Consider the following 24,458-nt stretch of genomic DNA (forward strand, 5'->3'; position numbering starts at 1 on the left):
ACAAACAACAAAAATTATTTTAACTACCTATTATTTTCAACTACATAAAATTTTAATTTGTTTCTATATAATATTAAATAACTCATTTGAGTGATTCACTTATATCCAATGCATCTGAGTGCAATTAAATTTGCTTACCCAACATATCCAGCAGCACATTTCTTCAGACTATCCCATTCCCCACCTTACAGGATTTACCACAATTAGAAGACAGGGGATAGAGGATAGATAGATAGATGTATACGTAAACACACTTGTACATACACATATGCACAATTTTCCCTGTTAATGATACTCATGCAAATAAAATTGAAGCTCAAGGAAACCTGTCTTGTGTGTTACTTAATATCCAGTTTTTAGTCAACATCCAAAAACAAATAATCCAATAAAAACCTGGATAGAAGACATGAACAAGTGTTTCCCCAAAGAACACATTCAAATGTTCAGTAGATACATGAAAAGATGTCCATCATCATGTATCATCAGGAAATTGCAAAGCAATACTAGAAAGACATACCACCTCACACCTGTCAGAATGGCTAAAATCAACACTACAAGAAACAAAAAGTGTTGGAGAGAATGTGAAAAAGTAACACTTGTGGGGGCTGCCTGGGTGGCTCAGTGGGTTAAGCCTCTGCTTTCAGGTCAGGTCATGATCTCAGGGTCCTGGAATCAAGTCCCACATCGGGCTCTCTGCCAGGCATGGAGCCTGCTCCCTCCTCTCTCTCTCTCTACTTCTGATCTCTCTCTGTCAAATGAATAAAATCTTAAAAAAAAAAAGAAAAAGTAACAATTGTGAACTGTTGGTGGTGATGCAAACTGATACAGCCATATTTGAAAACAGTATGGAATTTCCATAAAATTTAAAAATAGAAGTCCTTTGTGATCCAACAATCCTGTTGGTGTGTATTTACCCAATGAATATAAGAAAACTTATTCAAAGGGATGCTAGCACCCCTATGTTTATAGCAGCATTATTTGTAAAGCTAAGATATGGAAAGAGCCCAAGTATCCATCAATTTATGAACAAATAAAGAATAAGTGGTATGTATATACAATGGAATTTTAATCTGCCATAAAAAAGACTGAAATCTTGCCATTTGCAATAACATGGATGGAACTAGACAGCATAATGCTAAAAGTGAAATAAGTCAGTCAGAGAAAGACAAATACCTTTACTCATATATGGAATAAAAGAAAAGGAAACAAACAAGCAAAGGGGAAAATAATAAGACATAGAAAGAGAAACAAAGCAAGAAACAGACATTTCATTACGGAGAGCAAACTGATGGTTACTTGAGGGGATCGGAAAGGAGTGATGGATTAAATAAGTGATGGGGGTTAATTAGAGCACTTGTCATGATGAGCACTGAGTGCTATATGTTATATTGTACACATGAAACTAATACAACCATATATGTTAACTAACTGGATTTCAAATGAAAACTTTTTTAAAATCCCAGTTTTTAGCTCACATTCTGGCTTACAAAAGGGATTTAGTCAGGAATTTGGAAATTAGTTAATGAACAAATAAGGGGTGAACAGGCAGTTGTTAGATAAAATTACTATCCTTTCTGGCATGATCTTATACCTTTTATCTAGAATTAATTTTAGCACATTAGACTCTTCTTATTTTATTTTGAGTCATTAAACAAAAATTTCCTCAAAAGACCTTAGACTCCATCCAATTTGAGCAACACTGTGAGAGAGGAAATGGTGTCAAGGAGGAAAAAAAAAAAAAGATGAAACTACATGTGTTTACTAGTGAATGCATAGTTCTTCCACAGAAGAAGCTCTAAATGGTCATGGCTCCAGCTTTATATGTGTTCAGTCATATGTTCAGAAGTAGGTAACACTATCAAAAAATATAAAGCATCTGAGATTATTTTCCCTTATTTGAAAGCTGGTGTATGAGTCTGCCGTGGTTTCTTGGGTGTTGATAGAAGACGCAGACTCATGGTTCAGAAATAATATAGTTTATTATTCACAGCAATAGAGGTAGCCAGAATATTAACAGTATTTGTGTGTGTGTGTGTGTGTGTGTTTGTGTGTGTGTGTGTGTGTGTGTGTGTGTAGGGGTGGGAGTTATATATCAGTTCTGAGCCTCAGTTCCCACAAAAAGAATCAAAACAGAGGCAGATAATATTTGCAAACACAACAGGTTAAGTTAAAAAAAAAAAGATACTATTTCTGTCTTCCAAGTCTATTCAATACAACCATCTTCAAAGGATGGTCTAGAACAAATAATAAATGCAGAAATGTAAGCAACCAATTGAAAAGTGTCTCCCAAGAAACACACTTTGAGAGTCTTCATTTGACAAAAATACTATAGGATATTACATGGATCAGGTGCATTGAATACTGGAAGGTTAAAATTACAAGGGACCAAATATTTTTAAGCAGTTCTGGCATCCAGTAGAGTTCAAATAGGTTTTATAAGATTGAGGAAAGAAGCCATCAAAACCTGGGCCCAGGGGCGCCTGGGTAGCTCAGTGGGTTAAGCCTCTGCCTTCGGCTCAGGCCATGATCTCAGGGTCCTGGGATCGAGCTCTGCATCAGGCTCTGTGTTCAGCAGGGAGCCTGCTTCCCCCTCTCTCTCTGCCTCTCTGCCTACTTGTGGTCTCTGTCTGTCAAATAAATAAATAAAATCATAAAACAAAACAAAAAACCTGGGCCCAATTTTCCCAAAAGTATGATTCTGATCCCAAAAGTATGATTCTGATTCTAGTCTCTATGATGTTATCCCTTGAAGACAATGTCTCTAATTGACTTGAATTAGTTTACTAAAGAGCATACCCCCATTTGTTGTAGGAGATGAACAATATTTTAACCTATGCTCACGTAAGTAACTTGGTGCATAATCCCTTTTCTATTAAACCATAGTGCAAGGACCAATGCCGCGTTTTTGAGAGAACCCCAAGCTATTTTTCTAGAATGGCCGTATGCCTATATATCAGGCGTCCTGTTTTCACTCCCTTTGTGGAGCACCTACCCTGGAGGTCATGTAATAACCAATGACCAAAAAACAATCAAAAAGCCCAAACATCCAGGTCGAAGTGCCATCCCTGCCTGGAGATGAGTAGACTGCTCAACAGATCCCAGGCAGGCATCTCAGCCCAGGCCTGTGCTGGGGAAGCTGGTTGCTGGCTTTGGGCGCAATCAGGAAGCCAGCAAACTGACTGGAGAGTGCAGCCAGGGTTAACAGGACTGATGACCTTTTCGCAGCCAGGCCATGGGCGGACACCCGCTCAGGGAGCCAGGCTAGGAGTCTGCCCAGAGCCGGCGCTGGCCACGCTTGCAGCCCCCCAGGGCTTCGGTCCCGCGCCCCAGCCCGGGCCGGCCTCAGGAGGGAGGGGGGCGGGGGCGGCGCAGAGAAGGGGCTTTGCTAATTGCCAAAGCGGGTAGTGAGCTCGGGGAGGACTCAGGAGGGATGGGGGCGGGGGCGGGTCGAGGGCGGCGGGAGAAGGGACTTTGCTAATTGCCAAAGCGGGAAGTAAGCTCTCGGAGGATGTGGCGGAGAGTCTGGGAGGAGGTGGAGCGGCTGGCGGAGGAAAGGCACGCAGCGCCGCGGGGCTGTGCTGCGGCCCAGTCGGGACTGCAGGACCCACCGGACTCGCCGTCCGTGGGCTCCTGCGTGAGGCCCTGCAGTCCCGCTCCTGCTGCCTGCTGCCCCTTCCCGCCCCAAGGCTTCTCCGAACCACCCTCTGCGCACAGGTAAAGTTACACCGCGCCGCGCCCTCACCAGGAGCAGAAAGCTGGGGACGCGACCTGGGGGCGGGGAGGGGGGTTGTCTAGGCCCAGCCTCCCAGGAACCCCAGGGCACCGGGACCACCCCGGACGCTGGGCCGAACCCGGGTCCGCATGGGGTCGGGCTGGGGACAGTGCCTTGCGAGGTGCCCCCCACCAGCGGGCGCACTAGCCCCCATCGTTGGGCACCCCCACTCCCGCGTGCTGAGGACCACCTTCCCTCCCCAGCCTTGGCCCCGCTGCTTTTGTTCTGGACTTGGGATCCCAGGTGGAAACTAGACCCTCAGACCTCCCTGGCAGCAAGGAGGGCAGGGAGGGATTCTTGGTCTTCTGCCCTGGCTCTTCCTCTCTCCCCATTCACAAGCCTTCTGGCTTCCCTTTCCTCTCCTCATTGTCAGTTTTATTAAATGGTTTTCTTCTGCATGTTGACCCGAAGAGCTATTTCATGAAAGAATATACACGAAACTGAGTCGGAGCCCACCTGTGAGAGCCCACCTGTAGAGGCCTTTCTTTAGAATGGTCTCTGGTTCTAGCCTCAGTTCAGAATACTGCATGTACCTGAGGACCTAGTCCAGATGTTTCTTTCATCTCTGACTTGAATTTGAAATCCTCCTCAGACTTCAGCTTCCAGGATTTCTCCAGTCCTTGCTCTCCCACTGTCTTGGTGGGGATCCGCCATGAGTGTTGAACCCAGGAATGAATGAATGATATATACCACAGATCGCTGGGGCTTTGTCTTGTTTTGCTGAGGTTGGAAAGGCTTGGGAGAGACCCCCTGTATGCAGATACAGAGCAGCATGCAATTGCTTAGATAAACGTGATCCCCACTATATTGCTTGGGCATTGAACATTTCGCCCTTAACCTGTGGCTTGAGCAGTTAGGAGGAGACAATCTGGAGGTGAATCAGAAGATGGCTGAATCCACATGGTGGTGGTCTGGGTTTGGGAGATTTTCCTGGAGATTCAAACGAAAGATCTAAATTCTTCCAGTGGGGAGTGGTAAACATTTTATGGATGGGAGATGGAAAATAAATGGTCTGGTTAACCTTTCCCTCCCCCTCAAAACCCATTATTTGAAAAAACAAAAAGAGAAGTGAAGGGAGAAATCCTCCCACTCCCATCCCCACTCACCTCCATAGCCACCTCCTCTTCCAAGAACCGAACAAACAAGGTGCCAAGAAGTGTTAGGTACCAGCAGTGGTCTCAGATCTCATTCAAGGATCATGGTGAAAGGCATTCAGAGATTGTGGGGGCACAGGGATCCAATTAAGGGGGACAAGTTTAAGGTTTGCCTGGCCCCCTAAAAATTAATGGCACTAGAGAAGATGAGTTTTGGGAACTATAGGTTAATGGATACAATGTGTAAAAAGCTTCAGTGAGTCATGGTGGGAAGAGGCCATGAGGGCAGCAAATACAGTCTTAGATGATGTTATTAATAGCACTACAGGCTCTAGATTTCCTGTGGTGGCAAGACCAGCCCGGCCAAAGTGGATACTCACAACCTGGAACAGAGGGTCTTGGAGATCCCAGCACGTGAGTTATGATGAGAAGGTAAAATGATAGGAGGTGTCCTTTGGAAGGGCTGTCTCCTTGACTTTAAAAGGGAGAACCCACATCTGTAGGTGAAATCTTTTTGGCTACAAAGAGGGCCGAGGCCTCCTAAGGTCAAGGTCTCCTCGTCACTTGCAAAGATGTTGAAGAACATATTCAGACATTTCAAAGATGTCCTCATGTCCATCGGTTCCCACTCTGGAATTCTATCAATAAGGTGAGAGTTCCTCTAGTTGCAAAAAAGATCTAAAAAGACGTCCCTTTCTCATGTAATTTCTGTAACCTCCAGGGCACACCCACCTCCACCTTCCAGCTCTGTAATGAAGCCACAGCTGGTGCCAATTTGTGGAACTCCTTAAAGGCTATTCTCCCTTATATACCCCCGGACCAAGTTCCCATGCTCCCTCACCTGATTTCCTGCACTCACCTCCCACCTGGTGTGTTCACACCTGCAAGTGCCTTTTACCAACCCCTTTGCCAAAAGGCAGCCAGAGTGACCTTTCAAAGACCTATCAGTTCCTGGCATTTGTCTCCATAGAAATCTGCACTGATCTTCTAACAAATTCCCAGTCCTCCAAAGGCACCCATAATCCTCGCATCAGTTTCTTCATAGCCCTCCAACTGACTGATGCCTGTTCTGCCCCATCTCTCTGCCCTTCAACCACACTGCCTCCCTCTTCCTGTGGAGACCCCTCATGGCGCCTGCCTCCAAGCACAGGTGATTCCCATTGATGGGAAGACCCTCTTCCTCTCCCCTATCTCCCCACTCCAGTTACTCCCAGTTATTCCTGAGCTCACAAGCCCCATGGTACACACTCTCCATGCAGCCTGCTCTCTCTTTTCTAGCACTGGCCTCCGTTTCTAGCTGTGGTTGTGTCATGGATGTCCCTCCCCAGCCAGCCTCCAAGCTCTCCTTCCCTTTAGCTCCAACACCTGACACAGTGCCTGGCACGTAGTAAGCCCTGGCTAGCTTCTAAGAGCCTCACTGAGGGACTGAAAGCATTTTAAAAACGTCACCACGTAGGCTCCAAACTGTAGGCAGAAAAATCTTTGCCTGGATTGACATTTTAGAGACGTATTCGTCAAGTTGGATATGTTCACTGACTTTACCTTGTAAAATTAAAAAAAAAAAAAAAGGACCTCTGTATCGCTTCGCATCTAACGAAGGCACATGTATACTATTAGACCACGTTATGAGCTTAATGGAAGGAGACAAGATGTTTTCGCTAAGAAAATGTATAAGACTGTTGAGGTCAAGTGGGAGGAAACAGTCCGTTTGTTGGAGCATTGCTATCTTACTCTATCACAGCCACTCATAAAAATCTGACACGGGGTGAGTCAGAATTGTCTGTCGGAGATGAGTTAGATCTTGCTCATGTTCCTACAGACATGAAATCCAGGAATGAAGAAGGAGGCTTTGAAAGCCTGGGTTGAGGAGGCGGTGTGGTTCACTGCGATGAGCTAAGTGCCCAGGGCCACCGGAGGACATGCGGGCCTGTGTCCTTCCTTTGTTCTGGGGTCCCTCTTGCACCATGTGGTGAGGCTGGTGGCTGGGAGCAGCTCAGGACAGGACCCGGTGGCATCTTACCTCTCCCACCCTCCTGTGGGCTCCAGTGGGCTCCAGTAGGTCCCAGGGGACAGCCTGCCTTCCTTGCAAAGCCCAGTAGCACTGGGAGCAGAAACTGGGACCAAAGAGTGAGCACCCTGTTTGACAAGCTGGACCAGCCACCTCTTCTCCAGATGCAGGGGGAGCCCTGGCATGCTGACTCCTCCCTTCTCCCTTTCCCCTTTCCTCTCTTCCTCCCTCTTCCCTTCCCCTCTCTCCTTCCCTGGTGGTGCCCTTTCCCAATGCCCACTTCATCCCTTTTCCTTTCTACATGCCTGTCTTCTAGAGTTTCTTCTCTTTCCTCCCCATTACTTCCCTTCATCTGAATCTCCTCTTTGGTCCCTTTGTCCCTGCTCTCTGCTCCTCCTCCCCTTCCCTGGCCCCTGTTCCCCTCCATCCCGACTGCAGGCAGAGCTGGACTAACATGCTCACTTGCTAGCTCAGCCACCCTCCAGAGAATCACTCCTTGGTGGCCACCTTCCTGACCCCCTGGTCCCTTCTCCACTTGTTCAGATATTGCTCTGAAGTCTGAGGAGGACAGAGGCGGGGCTGCCACAGAATCAGGCCAGAGGAGAACCAAACCATGTGTCCATACTGTCCCCCAGCACTGCTGCTCTGAGAGCTTTCAGAGTCCTCAACAGGGTTAGGATTTAGGGGCTTCTTCAGAACCGGGAGTGAAAACAACCATAGGTCAAAAGAAAAGCTATGGCCCCCACACAAAAATAATAATCACAAATGAAAACTATGTAAACTCTGAAGTCCCAAAGTCGAAGAATTGCCTTGAATCTGTCGCCAGAAAGCACCCAAGGCCTCACTCTCTGGGTTCTGGGTGCCCTGGGAATGGCAGGAGGCTCTGACATGCTCCTGCCAAACGATGGGGGCTAGCCCGCCCACTGGCGGGGGGGTGGGGGTTACTTCGTGCAGCGCTGTCCCCGGCCAGACCCCTGGCGGACGGGGTGCAGGGAGGCGTCCGGGGTGTTCCCGGTGCCCTGGGGTTCGCGGGAGGCTGGGCCCCGACACCCACCCACCCCGCTCGTGCTCGTGGCCCGGGTTTTCTGCTCCAGGTGAGGGCGCGGTGCGGTATCACTTTACCTGTGAGCAGAGGGTCCTCCGGAGAAGATATGGGGCGGGGAGGGGCAGCAGGCAGCGGGAACAGGACAGCGCGGCCTCGGAGGCTAGGCTGGAGCACGGGAGCGCAAGGGCGGCGAGTACTGTAGGTCCTGCAGTCCCGACTGGGCCGCAGCACAGCACCCTGGCGCTGCGCGCCCCTCCTCCGCCAGCCCCTCCACCTCCTCCCGGACTCTCCTCTGCATCCTCCTCGAGCTCACTTCCCCCCTCAGGAATTAGCAAAGCCCCTTCTCCGGGCCGCTCCCGCCCCGCCCCCGCCCCCCTCCCTCCTGAGTCCTCCGCGAGCTCACTTCCCGCTTTGGAAATTAGCAAAGCCCCTCTCTGCGCCGCCCCCGCCCCCCTCCCGCCTGAGGCCCGGGCCCTGGCTGGGGTGCAGGGCAAAGCCCAGGCGGGCTGCGAGCATTGCCAGCGCCCACTCTGGGCAGCCTCCTAGCCTGGCTCCCTGAGCAGGTGTCCTCGCGCGGCCTGGCTGCAAAAAGATCATCAGTCCTAAACGCCAGCTGCACTCTTGGGTCAGTTTGCTGGCTTCCAGATTGCGCCCAAAGCCAGGAACCAGCTTCCCCAGCACAGGCCTGGGCTGAGATGCCTGCCCGGGATCTGTCTGAGCAGTCTCCTCTTCTCCATGCAGGGATGGCACTTCGACCTGGATGTTTGGGTTTTTTGTTTGTTTTTTTTGGTCATGGGTTATTACATGACCTCCAGGGTAGGTGCTCCACAAAGGGAGTGAAAACAGGACACCGTGATATATAGGCATACGGCCATTCTAGAAAAATAGCTTGGGGTTCTCTCGGAAACGCGGCATTGGTCCTTGCATTATGGTTTAATAGAAAAGGGATTATGCACCAAGTTACTTAAATGAGCATAGGTTGAAATCGTTTACTGAGAGTAAATATGTAAAATAGTTATATTTTAACTATAAATCTATCATCAATCATAAATCTATTACACGAAGGTTACAGGCAATTGAAATGCAAGAGCACTCTCTTCAGGGTTTTAAATAATCCGTGTCTGTCTTGGCACATGAGAATGCAAAGATAGGAAATGGTTTGTAAAAGATCATATAATAGCTTTTACTAATTCTATTTATTTGACAGACAGAGATCACAAGTAGGCAGAGAGGCAGGCAGAGAGAAAGATGGGGAAGCAGGCTCCCCGCCAAGCAGAGAGCCTGATGAAGGGCTGGATCCCAGGACCCTGAGATCATGACCTGAGCCCAAGGCAGAGGCTTAACACGCGGAGCCACCCAGGCGCCCCCAGATGAAATACATTTCTGACTTAGAAACTCCATATAGAATTTTTTTGTCCATGATGACAACTGAAGAAAATGTGTCATCCCTAAACCTAACCTTAACCCCTAACAACGCTGAAACCTAAGCTGACCTTAAAGCCCAAACTAGAACCCTGAATCCCAAACCTGAAATGGAACCCAAAGCCTGTACCTGAGCCCTGGATCCAAGCCCTGAACCACGAACCCAAACCCTAAACCAGACCTCCAAGTCATGAACCCTGAACCCAAATCTCAGCATGAAGCCAAACCCCAAATTTGACCTTGAACTTTATCCCCTAAGCCCTGAGTCTTAAAGCCTAAATCATAAACTTAAAGCCCTAAACTATAACTCTGTTCCCTTGTCCTTCACTCTAAATCCTCACCCTAACACTAAACCCAAAGCCTGATCTAGAACTCTGACTAAAACCTGAACCTGAACCCAAATTCAAACCCTTCACCACACTTTGCTTATGCACTTGCCATTGATGGATATTTGCAGTTTCTACCTTTTGATTCTTGTGAACATTGTTTGGGTTGGGGGCTAGGGTTAGGGTCTTGGATTAGGGTAGGGTCCAGGCTTGAGACCAAGTTGAGGTCAGAGTGTGGGTCTGCATCAGGGCCATGTTCAGTGCCACTCTTTGGGTCAAGGACTGTTGTAATTCCACATTGTTTCCAATTCATTGTTCCTTAGCTATTTGGGGGGAAGTTGGGGGGTATTGGGCTCCATGCAGCTTGAATTTCCGGAATGAAATGGCGTCAGCTGGACCCCGGGAGGGAGCAGGACCTTCCACTGAAGGGTGAGCTCCCACAGTCCTGCACTGCCTTCCACCGCCTGCAGAGGGCGCCAGACCGCAGCTCCCGCCCTGAGCCCAGGCTGCGCAGCCACAGCTGGGTTCGGAGCCCCGGAGCCCCGCCTCTTCAGGACCCACTGTGGAGACTTCTGGAGAATGTGGGGCGCCTCCCACCCTGACAGGACAAGCTGAGGAGGGTGTGGCTCTGCAGCCACACTGACCGGACCCGTTGTGGAGGACGCGCCCACACTGGCAGCAGTCCGACCTCCTAAGGACTCTGGAGGAGGTGAGGAGAAGCCGCCTGAGTGGACTGTCAAGGGGTTCGTGGTCTCAGGACCCCACAGAGGAAGGGCGCCCTGTGTAGACACTGGGGCTTCCGTCGTTTTGTGTGAGGAGACGTGGCCTCCTGCTGTGCTGTGCGCGGGGCTGTGGGGTCCCCCCTTTCTGGGCTCGGGTGCTCCTCGGTCCTTGTCTGTGTTTGTGTGCTCGCGGATTCGGTTCCTGGGGCTCCTCAGATGGTCTGCAGTCAGGGAGCGTCCGCCTGCTTCGGTGCTTGTGCTCCCCCCACCTCAGCCCTGCGGGGTCCTTCCCGTGTCCACACCCACTCCAGGCTTGTGCCGAGTCCCGAAATTCAGGAGCCAGAGTGAGGACTCTGTAGACGGTTTTGGGGAGAGTAGGTATTTTCCCAGTGTGGGTTCTTCCCTGAGCACAGTGCCTCCCCATCTCCGTGTGTCCCCCTCCCTGTCTGTCGTCATTGTTGCAGGGCTGTCAGAGGACAGGTCTGTCACCTTCTTGGTTCAGGGGCCTCCCGGGTATCTTGCTGCCTTGGATGCAGGTGTAAATGAGATCGTTCTCCGTAGTCTCTTTCTGATGGTTCCTTCTGAGCACGTAGGAGTGCCACTAATTTGTGCATATTGATTTTTTTCCTTGCAAGTTCTTGAATGTATTAGTTCGATTTGCCTTAAACTCCATCTGCCAGTTATTTGACCAGCAGCATGGGTTTATTTGGGAAGAGCAGAGAATGGCAGTCTGGGCTGAGCAAGCTACGGTCCCATCACAGGCAAGTGCGAGAAACAAAGGAGAGGAACATTATTTCATGGAGGAGGAAGAAGTTGGGAAGGGTGCTTGAAGGAAAGTCCCCTGGAGAAAGGCAGAGTGATGGAGAATTCTCACCAGCTGAGCTGCAAAGCTCCTACAAAAAGTCAGGAGATGAACCTCCGGCTTCCCCTGTGGGGCCTGGAATTGGTGAGTCTCTCCTGTGGGGGATTGCAATGTGGGGTCTGTAATGGGCACTGAGCACCAGGCGCCCCCTTCCAGCCTCCCCTTCTGGCATCCCCCGTCCACTTTACTGGGGCTTCCCTTCCTGCTTTTGCACAGTTCTAACCAGCTTGTGGTGGAAGGTTGTGGAAAACTGAAATTCCAAGTCCACTGCTTCTACTGCACCTGAGATACAGGGGTCCATTATTTAATCCTCCCATGAGTCTCTTGCTAACATGTGTCCTCTCCATGTTGGGTGACCTGGATCTGGGAGGGCTTGGCCTCCATCCCAAAGTCTGATGTTCTCCCTGCTTCCGTGTCGTCGTGCTAACATGGATGTTTGGAAGAGTCATTTCCTCTGCGGTGATTTCAAAGTGCAGTCAGCTTGTTATAGCAGCACAAATACGTGCTGTCTCCACACTCAGATTCCCCAGCCGTCATTTCTTTACCACGTTTGCCACTTCACACGGGATGCTTCAGTGTGTTTGATCCCACACCAGGACAATGTCCTGCAGAACCACCACATAACCTGAAATGAGGAGATCATTACAGAACCCATCCAAGGGTTAGTGTTAGGGACCAGGGACATGGCAGGACTAACCTGAAGACCCCATGGAGAGCTGTCTGGGTGGCTGAGTTGACAGTGTACGTGAGGGTGTCTGGCTCTGGCTTTGTGTCCAGGAGTCAGCTCTGTGTGGGTGTGTCCTCAGCTGGGCATGCAGATTTCTGCTCCTCTGAATCCTTTCCGGAGTTCCAAATGGCACAGTTTCCTTCTGGGCGGCAGGCTGAGTCCTCTGGGATTGCCCAGGTGTCCCCAAATTGTAGGGCACCTACTGCAAGGCCTTAGGGGTCAGAATCCTGAGAACCAAACCAAAGGTTATGGTTAGGGCCCACCACATGGCAGGCCCGATCTGCCAGCACTCTGTCCATCTTTCTGGGGGAGGGGGCAGTCGAGGGATTTGTTCAGGGTGAGTGTCAAGCTCCAGGTTTGCATCCAGGGGCCTGCTGAATATGGGGGTGTCCAGAGGTAGGAATGCAGATTTCAGTTCCTCTGAATCCTTTCTGGGGTTCCAAATGGCATGGTTCCTTTCAGGGTGGCAGGGTGAGTCCTATGGTGTTCCTACTGTCTTCAATCTCTGAGGCTTTGGAGCCAGGCCGTCGGGGACAGACCTCTCAGGACAGAATCTAGGCTTAAGAGTTTGTGCCTATGGGCATGGCTGCACTGATCTGAAAGCACTGTGGCGAGGATCACAGGGGTCTGAGTTGAGAGCATGGTTCAGGATCAGTATCAAGGTCTGGGTTTGTGTCCAGGGGACCGCTGAATGTGGGGGTGGTCTCAGATGTTCAAGACGATTTCCCCTACTCTGAATCCTTTCCAGCATTCCAAATAGCCGGTGGCAAGCTGAAATCTCTGGGATTTCTCAGGTCTTGCCCTTGCCCTTGCAAGGGCAAGATACTTTTTACAGTAAAAGAATTCACCAGATGAGCTGAACAGCAGAAAAGACACAGCTCAGGAGTAAATCAGTGAACAGGAATATCATGCCAAAATCTTCTTTGAGAACACACTACAGAGCAAGGGAAGATAGGAGAGAAAGCTGAGATATAAAGGACAAACCCTCCAACTTTCCAACATCATTCCCTACTTGTTTATTTCCATTGCTGTCAGCTCCTCCCCAGTCAAAAATAAGTCACCTGAGCCAGCCTTTTTTCTTCCTGAGTTTGGGGCACTGCAAAGCCCACCAGAGGGGCCAAGGGCACCCCTGTACCTGCTGAGCTGAGCCCATTTGTACCCCAACATGGAGAAGGTACCAGCCTGGCCCTCTGGTGCTCCATGGTCTGTGGCAGTCCTTCCTTCTGGACCCTGCTTTGCTGCTCTTCCTTCCCTAACCCTGGTCTCAAACTAGGGATTGCTCCTGGAGGAGGAACTCAGGGAGATGAGGCTCAGGAGGGCCTCCCTGCCTGGAATCTCCGTGTGAGGAGTGCACAGCCAACAGATTTTGCGCAGGGACTTGCAAAATGCAGAGAGGCAGATTTCCTTTCTCTCTTTCTCTCTCTCTCTCTCTAGCCTCATACCAACCGGGAGTTCTTAGAACTTTCTTCAGTGACTTCTAGGTGTAGCTTGGCCACTATTTCCACAGAAAGGCCACTTGAGCATGATCAAACACACGTATAAGCAATTACATTAAAAAAAAAAAAAACAATAAGCCAATGCACACAGACCTTTGACAGCAGCACAGGACGCTCAAGGGACCAGAGTTCCTACCTTGGGCAATAGTGGTAGAGGCCGGGTTCTGCCACGCAGGTCCCTAGACCTTTGGCAGTTTCCATGATTGCAAATCCAGACATTCAGAATCCTGAGGGGCAACATACTAACCACAAAAGAGCAAAAATTCATCAGGATTCAGAGAGTGGAAATCCATTTGTACTGGAAAAGAAAGAAGTAGGCTTGCTGTGAATCCAGCAGGGAGGACAGGCATAGATAAAGGCTGGTGTATGGGTCACGGAAACTATTGTTTCTCAAGGGTCATGCTGTCTCTGTAAAATGCTATGAGGACTGTCTCTTGGGGAACTCCTGCTTTCCTACCAGTGACGCCCCCAGATTCTGCTTTGCTAGTCCCATGGATTCCTGGGGATACCCAGTTGATAAGCTACGCTGTCCTCATGACAACACTTGCTAATGGACTGAATGTGTGTGTCTTGTCCCAATTCAGATGTTGAAGCCCTGACCCTCAAGGAGTGCCATCAGGAGGTATGGGCTTTGAGAGGTGATGAGGTCATGAGATTGGAACACTTGTGAATGAGATAAAAGCACTTCTGAGAAAAGACCTGAGAGATTGTTCTGCCAGCTGTCATCCATGCAAGGCTACAACAGAAATATGGGCATCTATAGATAATGAAGCAGTCTCTTGCTAGATATCAGATCTCCCAGGATCTTGCTTTTGGACTTCTCAGTCTCTAGAACTGCAAGGAATAGTACATGTTTTGCTGTTTCAGCCACCCAGTCTGTCATCATTTGTTGCAGCAACTTGAACTGAATAAGGCAGAGCCCAAGTCCTGGTTAATCCCTGCTTCTACTCATTTCCCCTCAGAAAGAGCTTCTAATCCAGAACTGACCTCTGCTTTCCATTCACGTGCTTCAGACTCCTTCTGTGAGAGCCCAGACTTTGTAAAAGACTCTTCCCTCATGGCAACCAGCATTCTGTGACTCCTGAGGAATGTCCTCCCTGACTATATTGAGTCAATCAATCTGATTTTGATTCTGGAGTCCCAGGATCAAGGACTGCATCAGGCTCCCAGCTTCATGGGGAGTCCGCTTCTCCCTCTGACCTTCTCCCCTCTCATGCTCTCTCTCTCACTCTCTCTCTCTCTCTCAAATAAATAAATAAAAATCTTTTAAAAATCTGATTTTAACGGACCATAAGCTTGTTCTTGCTGGTCTTTGGAAGATTAGGCATTAGCCCTTCGGAGAAAGTTCTGAATGTCTGCTTCATGAAGGGGTGAACTGTGTCCCCAAAGTCTAATCACAGATGCTGAGACAAATCCTCCCAGGTGCTGGTTTTTCAAAGCACTTAATGCTTTGGCTTTGAAGTTCCTCACTTGACAGTTCTGCTTTAATCAGTTTGTGACAAAACAACCAATTGGTGGTGGATGCAAAGTGCACTGATAAAGTTAATGTCAGGGAACAATTTTTTGAGTATCAAGCATGTGCATGTGTGTGCACACACATATCCATGTGCTAAGCATTATGGTAAATGTCTGACAAGAACTAAAACATCAAAATGTCAGGATACCCCATTAGCTGATATTTTTATTATTCCTACATCCTAAACTATGAAAATCAGGGTCAGAGAATAAGAAGTGGCAAAAAGAATCAAGATTTGAGGCAGTTCGATTTCACAGCCAGCCTTGATCAATAGGCATGTACACCTGTGTCTACTTTCAGCTCTGTGTAACCTTGCCATAACCTTGGATAAGCCATTCATCTCTCAAGTTCAGGTTCTTGGTCCAAAGAGGGAAGGGGCACAGGTTGAGTACCTCCGGTGGGACTTCCTGGCAGGCTTGTTCATCCAAGCATTCCTGTTTCAGTTTGAGTAATTGAATCAAGTCTTTGTTTTACCGAAGGCCAAGCTTGTCCAGTGTGTCCATGCCACCAGCCAACAACATTTGTCCATGCCATGTAACAACTGAGCAACGTTCATAGGAATGGGGGGAGGAAAAGATGTCCACAGGTGTTGACAGATGTTCTGCATGGAGGGACAGGAGCTGGGGCCATCACCTGCTGTTTCTAGTGGCCTTCTCTGTCGAGTTAAAATAAATGGCAATAATTTGCAACGACAGGGATGAAAGTAGAGGGTATTATGCCAAGCGAAATAAGTCAGTCAGAGAAAGACAATTATCATATGATCTCACTCATATGTGGAGTTTAAGAAACAAAACAGAATCATAGGGGAGTAAAGGAAAAAAATAAAACAAGATGAAGTCAAAGAGGGAGACAAACCAGAAGAGACTTTAAAAAAAAAAAAAGATTTTTATTTACTTATTTGACAAACAGAGATCACAAGTAGGCAGAGAGGCAGGAAGAAAGAGAGAGGAGGATGCAGACTCCCCAGGGAGCAGAGAGCCTGATGTGGGGCTCGATCCCAGGACCCTGAGATCATAACCTGAGTTGAAGGCAGAGGCTTTATCCCACTGAGCCAGCCAGGTACCCCTCAGAAGAGACTCTTAATCACAGTAAACAAACTGAGGGTTCTTGGAGGGGAGGGGGATGGGTGGATGGGGTAACTGGGTGATGGACATTAAGGAAGGCATGTGATACAGTGAGCACTGGGTGTTATAAAAGACTGATGAATCACTAACCTGTATGTCTGAAACTAGTATTATATGTTAATTAATTGTATTTAGATTAAAATTTTCTTTAAAAATAATTTTAAAATAAAATAAATAACAATCAAATAATGATCAGAGTTATCCAGCAGGGAGTATCAGATCTAGATGTCAGTTAAATTTAAGGGGCTTGCCGAAGTTTAGGAGAGTCACGCTAGGTCATTTTCCTGTGTGGGGAAGTCTTCAGGGGCAGTTCCAAAGACAAAGAATATTAATATTTCTCCTTCCCCCATTCCTCCTAGAGCCAAAGATGTTTCCTCCACTCACCCACTGGCCCTGTATGTAGGTGTTGCTTTCTCTCTACCAATCAAAAAATCAGTGAGTAACTAGAACTTCACCTTTTCCAGTATCCCCCTACCCCCGACCTTTTGTCTTTAATGGCCATGGGCAACAGGGACAAAGACATTTTTTAAAAACTTACAGAGATCTATTATGCTCTACTACCTTGGCCCGCATGGGCCACTGCAAAGGGATTCTGTGAACCGTGTACTCAGATGAATGGTCATTATCTTCAAAAAGGCAGGGGCAGTGATAGACACAGGAATCAAAAAAGCAAGAGTTAATGGACCATCAGAATAATGGAGTACCAACACTTTTTTGTCCTTGGCTTGAATCCTCAAGGTCCAGTGTCTCAACAGAATTTTCATTTTGGTCTCATCTGACTCACTTGTCCACCCCTGGGCCAGTTGGCAGTTATACTGAGAACTGGAAATTTTCCTTAGAAGAGAGAAAGAGTATTTGTCAGGTAAACCAAGGAAATGTCCATTATAGGAAGTTAGGCCTTTTGTCGTGGTACTCCATTAGCACCCTCCTGACTGTTAAAGAAAAAAAAAATTTGTGACACCCATTAAAGACAGTAAGGAAGATTTTATTCAAGGGATGCTACTACGATGGGATTTTATTTTATAGTATGGGAGAGAAATCTGGCTCAGCTCAGACAAATGGAGATTTACAGCTAAAGAGCATGGTGGGGGTCACTGAATGTAAAATTAAGATGGAACATCAAGGGTAAGGATGAAGGGATTCTGGCTAAACCATCTGGACAGTAATATTGTTGAAGAAAGGCTAGGGTCATAAACTATTGAGATCAGGGGATAAGGAATTTTTTAAAAGACTTATTAATATATTTTAGAGAGAGGGAGCAGGGGTAGGGGTAGAGGGAGAGGGAAAGAGAATTTTAATCAGACTCTTCACTGAGCATAGAGCCTGAGGTGAGGCTTAATCTCAGGACCGTGAGATCATGACCAGAGCAGAAACCAAGAGTCAAACGTTCAACCAGCTGCACCAACCAGGTGCCCTGGGAATAAGGGATTTGATCAGATATTAAGCATTATAGATACTGAAGCACCTGGGTGGCTTAGTTGGTTAAATCTCTGGCTTTGGCTTAGGTCATGATCTGATCCCAGAATCAAGCCTGGCATTGGGCTTGCTGCTCAGTGGGGAGTCTGGTTCTCTCTCTCCCTCTGCTATTCCCCCTGCTCAGGCTCTCTCTCTGTCAAAATAAATAAATCTTAAAAAAAAAAAAAAAAGAGTGGTAAGATACCAGGGGTGAGAGATAAGGAATTTGATCAGATATGAAGAGTAGGATAGGAGATTGCTGAAAAATTGACTAAGCAGATTTCTTGCTAAAACTGGGCTAAGTGGGCGGAGCCTGAGGTCAAGGCTGGACAGAAAGAGGACTCAGAGGAACTTGACTCCAGTCTGGTCAAGGAGAAAATCTTCATCATCCATGACCATTGTATTTTCTGCAGTCACACATTTTACTAATTCTTTTATCAGACATTCAGTGAACGAGAAACATGAACACAGCAGCAATAATATAACAAATGTTATATTTGTTCTAGCAGAGACAAAGGCAGTATAGGAATCCACTTCATCAGATTTAGAATATGCATGACTCCATGACTGAATTACTATCACTGCTTGACTGTTGAGATTAAGATGTAGTACAGAGGATCAGAGGGAAGGAAGGGAAATCTGAATGGGAGTTATCAGAAAGGGAGACAAACCATGAGGCACCTTTAACTATAGGAAACAAACTGAGAGTTGCTGGGGCGGGAGGGGAGTGGGAGACATGGAGTAACTGGGTGATAGGCATTAAGGAGGACACGTGATGTGATGAGCACCAAGGGTTATCCACAACTGATGAGTTACTAAATTCTCTGAAACCAATGATGTACTATCTAATGGCTAATTGAATTTAAATATCTAAAAAAGACACTTAAAAAAAAGATGTAGCATAACTCACAATATCCTTTGAGTGGAAGAATGTGCGGACTTTCCACACCTCTGCTGTCCAAGTCCCATGGCTAGTAGCCACATGTGGCTAATGACCACTTAAAAGGTGGCCAGTTCAAATGGAGAAATGCTGTAAAAGCAGGATAAACACTGGCTTTCAAAGACATATTGTAACCAAAGGTCAGAGAGTATTGCCACCCTCACATCACAAACATCGCATGACTTCTACAGCTAATGAGAGTGGGACCCAAGATGGGAGAGGTCAACCTGAAAGTCCAGGATGTCAGAAAGAATATGGGGAAGAAAGAGTCACAATCCTGGAGTGGATGGGCTGAGGACTGTCAGATTGCCTTTCTTTTTTTTTTTTTTTTTTTTTTTTTTTGGTGATTCTGTCTGTATACGGACAAGGATAATTCACTGGAGATGACATCTGTATGCCTCACCTTTTCAAGGGAAAATTATGAAAACGCATATACACCCACAGCCATAGTTTAATTATATTTGAAATGTATTCAGAACTACTCCAGTCAGTAAATTGCATATTTTCACATTTAGCTTCTCAATTTTCTCTTCGGCACCTCCCATTCTTGAAATGCCAACACAAATCCCATCTCTTGACTAAGGACCATAAACTACCTCACTATCAGAGTCTACACAGTTCATTCATTCATTTGATTCATTCAAAGCAACCTAATCTTGAGTGATGTCTTAGGCGCTCTTCTAGGGACTGGTGACACGGTGAACAAAATAGGTAAAGATCTCACTTTCATGGAGCCTATCTGGTATTTAGGGGAAAATCTTTCCTTATCAACATAAAAAGACTTATTATGGATGTTGCTTAGAATTTCAGTTTTTTTTTTTTTCTTGACAGTATCTCAGGTGATCATCTTTGAGGGGGTTCTCCTGAAAAATACCTTTGGGGGGTGCTGACTCGACTTTCTGAGTCAGACACTTTCCTAAAGACAGGGGTCACAGAAAAAGTGACAACTGTCACTCTTGCAGTAAGAACAGGGATCACAGTACTTGAAACAGAGATATGCTGCTCAGCTGTCAGAAAGTCCACAAGGCTCCAAATGTGTGTGGCCAACTAATGGAACCTGTAACTCAGAGGTTGTCATCCTGAGAGCAATGGGAAATCCCTCTATTTAAGGAATCTCCTTGACGGAAGCTTGACAATGGCCTTGATTTACTTACTATGATGTTTAGGTGATTATACACATTAAGAAAAGTGCACAAGGCACTTACATTTCCATGATACCATCAAAGATATTGTTGTTTTATTAAAATGTTACATCTAGAGCTGTAACGTATAGAGTAGTTAAGTCAATCAGTATGTGGTACAGGTGAGACTATTGTAACAGCCATACTTCCATAAAAAAGAAAAATTTTTTGTGGTTTCTGATCTAGGAATCAGCCAGTGAATAATTCTATATCAGTGTCCAGTTACCGGGCTAAACATGTAATCTATTTATATTTCTGAGGGTAAGCTGAATTGTGATCACTGAGCCAGCTGTGTTCTAGTAACTACTCATTTACCCAACATAACAGATATAAGAAGGTAAAAGGCTTCTAAGGAGACTGGTTACTTATATTTTGAACCACATTTTGGCAGGTATAACTTGCAACTTGTGCTTAGTGCTAAGATTTCTGATATTTACTTTCTCCTTCCTTTGGCAAGTCAAGTTAGTTAAAAAGTAATTAGAGTTGAGTCCATTGTTTTTCTTAAATGTTTACAGAGATATAGAACTCTCAAGTTTCTTTACTAGACAGGATTAGATCACATTAGTGATAAAGATCAGAATGATTTACATTGCTAAAACGAGAACTTCCTGTCAGTTTGGAGAAAGCTCATTTTTATAACCAACATATTGGCTGGGCTAGAGATTAATGAGTGCTATGGGTGGGGTGATGAAAGTGATATATTCAATGACCTGTGGAATTTGTTCTGTAATTTCCCCACTCCTCTGGTCAGCAGAGCGTCTTCTTCAGTACCCAGCACTGCCCATAACTGCATTCAGAAAATCACTCTCCAAAAATGGTTATTTGTTTTGCCTTTTTGATAATTTTTTAAAACATTTGATTTATTTACTTGTCAGAGAGAGAGAATGAGAGCATAAGCAGGGGGAGCAGCAGAGGGACGGGGAGAAGCAAGCTTCCTGCTTGGTGGGATTGCACAAGGGCTGAAGAAGACAGAATGGGAAGGGGACAAGGAGAATAGTGGGTTTCAGATTCTTGGGAACAAAGCCCACATTTATTTCTATGTTTATCTCACTGCTCTAAACCCAGGTCACAGCACAGTGCCTGCAGCAGAGTCATGGAAGTGCTCCAGAACTGATAACTATTGCTATTTATGCTACTCAAATTCCTCCACAAAGGGCCAAGTGTCATAGCTTCTCCCAGTTCCCCACACTGAACGCAATGAAGAATCAAACTATCGGGTTAAGGATGGCGAGGGGCATTTAACAGGACCCAGATCACAGGAGCCATATTGTATTGCAGGACCAGGGGTCTTACCAGTGACTAGGTATTCACTCCTCTTGAGAGGCTAGCTCCTTGGATCTCCCTCTTCAATCCTCTGAACCCATGTCTGGCATCAGAAACAAAAGTAAACATAACGTATCGCCCTCGTTTATTTTTTACTATTATTTGTTACAGAGGAAGAGAGAGATCACAAGCAAGGGGAGCAGCAGGCAGAGGGAAGGCAGGCCCCCTACTAGAGCCTGGTATGGGATCCAATCCCAGGACCCTGGGATCATGACCTGAACCAAAGGTAGATGCTTAACTGAGTAAGCTACCCAGGCATCCCTTATTGTCCTTCTTTAAAATTTAATGTATTCTCTCTCCCTCTCTCTTTGTCCCCACTCTGTCACTCATACTCACACAATCACAGAGTCACAGACAATAGCAAGGTATTTCCCATTCTAATTCGCTAAGGCACTATGAGCTTAAGCTCAACAGAATCACTTTGCCAGCTGCTGCTCTACCGTGCCCTGATCCCTGCTCTATCCCCAAGCTCGATCTGTAACTCAAGTGTCATGGTGGTGGCTCTTTCTGCCCTCCCTCCACAAGGCTGTCATCAGCACACTCTTCCCCGTGGCTCCACTCCCCGGCACTGGCTGCCTTTGGTCTACTGGTATGCCCTCTCCTAGAGCTTTTCCACTCTCCCTGAGGGGAAGACAACCCTTACTTCTCCCCTGTGGCTGTCACGTGTCCGCTATATATTGTGACGATCAGCCCAATTAAGAGATTGGGAACTAAAAGACCGGCTTCTGCTTATGGATAAAACTAACTCTGGGGTTTGGGACACATGACAGCAGCACATGGTGGTAGAACTGAGATGGTTAGGGAGTTAATCTGCATTTTCACATCTGGTCAGCAGCAGAACAAAGAGGACACCCCAGATCTCCTATCTCCCAGAACAGTATTCTTCAGGTAACTTACAGCACCATCCTTCTCCAGCTTTGGAAGTGGCACTTTTCCAACCCCAAAGTCTTGATTCTAGGCAGCACTCCGAGAGATACTCCCTCCAGAATCACCCCTGGCTGGAAGTAGTGGTTGGCCAAGGCCTCTCAAATATCTTCCCTTCAGAGTTGCGCTTGCATCAAACTCAAAACTGTGGCACGTACGGGACTTTCCTGTCGGCCTCTAGCTCTAATGACCTATTGGACTTCAGAGGTGCTCTTTTATACCCACTTACCTTATAACATCAACGTGTGACTCCTCTAGAATTCTCTCCATGGTTTTTCTCCTGTACTAATTGTTATGGACTGAATTGTGTCCCCACAAAAGTCATATGAAGAATTCCTAATCTCCAGTGTGACTGCATCTGGAGATAGGGCCTACCCAGAAGGGGGTACTGAAGGCTTGGTGAGGTCACAGGAGTCCTAATCTGCTAGGACTGGTGTCCTCATAAGGGCCCTCATAAGGGCCCCCTCTCTGGGGGCCCACAGAGAAGAGGTCATCTGAGGGCACAGTTGAAAAGATAGTGATCTATAGACCAACAAGAAAATGCTCACTGGAGACCAACCTTGCTGGCACCTTGATCTGGAACTTCTGGCCTCCAGATCTGTGAGAAAATACATTTCTGCCATTTAAGCCCTCCAGCCTGTGTTTGGTATAGCATCCTGAGTAGACAAAAATATACTGATAAAGCCTTCTGTCAAGCTTGGGAGAAACTTTCTATACACTGTGCTCCATGCTTTTGGGTCTAACCCTTCTCTCCATAGCCATTGCTAATATTTGAGCCAGAGAAGTCATAAGTACTAGCAATGTTGGAATTGGATAGGGGATCAATAACCATCTAACACAGTATCCCCAGCTATGAAGAATTAACACACAGACACACAGACACACACACACACACACACACACACACACACACTACAAACATGGTTATCCCACTTAATTACATTGGTGATTTCTTGATACCCAAGCCCACATGCCAGCTCCCCTTCGGAGTACTAACCTCACTATCTCCCTGTGACCTACCCACCTCCATGCAGACCTAGGACCTTATAACTCAACTCCTGCTGAGCTAATGACAAAAGTTTATGATTCAGTTCCTATCTCTCCTGCTTTATTCATGACCTCTTAAAGTCTAGTGACCCATCCTCCTCTTCTTTCTAAAAAACAAAACAAAACAAAACCCACTGCTTCCTGGGAACCTTTCAGATTTTTAAAAAATTTTTAAAATTTTTTATTTCTTTTCAGCATAACAGTATCCAGTGTTTTTGCACCACACCCAGTGCTCCATGCAATACGTGCCCTCCCCAGTTCCCACCACCTCATTCCCCCTACCCCCCCACCCCTTTTAAATCCTCAGATTGTTTTTCAGAGTCCATAGTCTCATGTTTCACCTCCCCTTCCAATTTCCCTCAACTCCCTTCTCCTCTCCATCTCCCCTTGTCCTCCATGCTATTTGTTATGCTCCACAAATAAGGGAAACCCTATGACCATTGACTCTCTCTGCTTGACTTATTTCACTCAGCATAATCTCTTCCAGTCCCGTCCATGTTGCTACAAAAGTTGGGTATTCATCCTTCTTTCAGATGTTTTTTACCTCTATAATCTACTGGAGGATAACAATGTACCAGAACCCTTGAGTGACCATTAATGCCTATTGGTCACATCGTGTATGCTACGTAGGACCCTATTCTGTGTTCTTAACAATCATGGCTTCGACTCGTTCTGAAGGTGGACTTTAACTGGAGTCTATTGTGCAAATACCTGAAGCAGGAAGTCCCCTGCCCAGTGAATGAGGCATGCAGACTTCCAGAGGTCTTGAGGTCCTCTCTTCAAATATACACATTCACTTTGAGAAATCAGGATTCCCACCCAAACGAGAGACAAATGAAAAGAAAAAAAGTAAAAAAAGAAAAGAGGAAAAAAGAGAGAGAGAGAGAGAGAGAGGGGAAAGAAAGGGAAGATGAAAAATAAGGTTCAGCCCAGATGGGCCCCAAAATAAGATTAATGAAGTAGACAAACAAAAAGAGATAAAAAGACTGATACAAGTATATGACAAGAGAAATATATATATATATATATATATATATATATATATATATATATACACACACATATATGTATATATATACATGTGCAAATAAAGAAAGAACCTCGTCAAAAAGAACCACAAGTGTAAAATTTATATGCTATCAGGACAAACACAAAAAACACAGAAACACTGGTGGAAGAACATGGGAAAGTTCTTATAAATTCTCAGTGTGTGCGAGGAAGGTTGTTTTGATTCTTCCTGGATGTATCTTGATATCTTTGTTAAAGGACTCAACTTTCCTAAGATAATGGGGATTAAAAATTGGTTTACCTATAGGGGTAGTATTGATTGGGGAAAGGGGATTACTTTAGAGTTTAACTCTATATGAATATTAGAGGATAAAACTAAAAAGGAATAAACTAGACTAAACTAAAATTTTAAAAAGGGAATTCAAAAAATAAAAATGCAAAAGAAAAACATAGGTGTATGTATCGA

General features: G+C 46.4%; 1 long non-coding RNA gene across 1 annotated transcript in view; it reads left to right on the top strand.

Moving 5' to 3' along the window:
- The first annotated feature begins 3,545 nt into the window (after positions 1 to 3,545).
- LOC131819937 (uncharacterized) overlaps positions 3,546 to 24,458 on the top strand; it is an 84,720-nt gene continuing 63,807 nt past the window's right edge. The window contains exon 1 of the long non-coding RNA XR_009349391.1: positions 3,546 to 3,714. This is a non-coding gene — a long non-coding RNA (uncharacterized LOC131819937). The remainder of the gene's footprint in view (positions 3,715 to 24,458) is intronic.

This window comes from Mustela lutreola, chromosome 17 (genome assembly GCF_030435805.1).
Source record: "Mustela lutreola isolate mMusLut2 chromosome 17, mMusLut2.pri, whole genome shotgun sequence".
NCBI classification, from domain to species: domain Eukaryota; kingdom Metazoa; phylum Chordata; class Mammalia; order Carnivora; family Mustelidae; genus Mustela; species Mustela lutreola.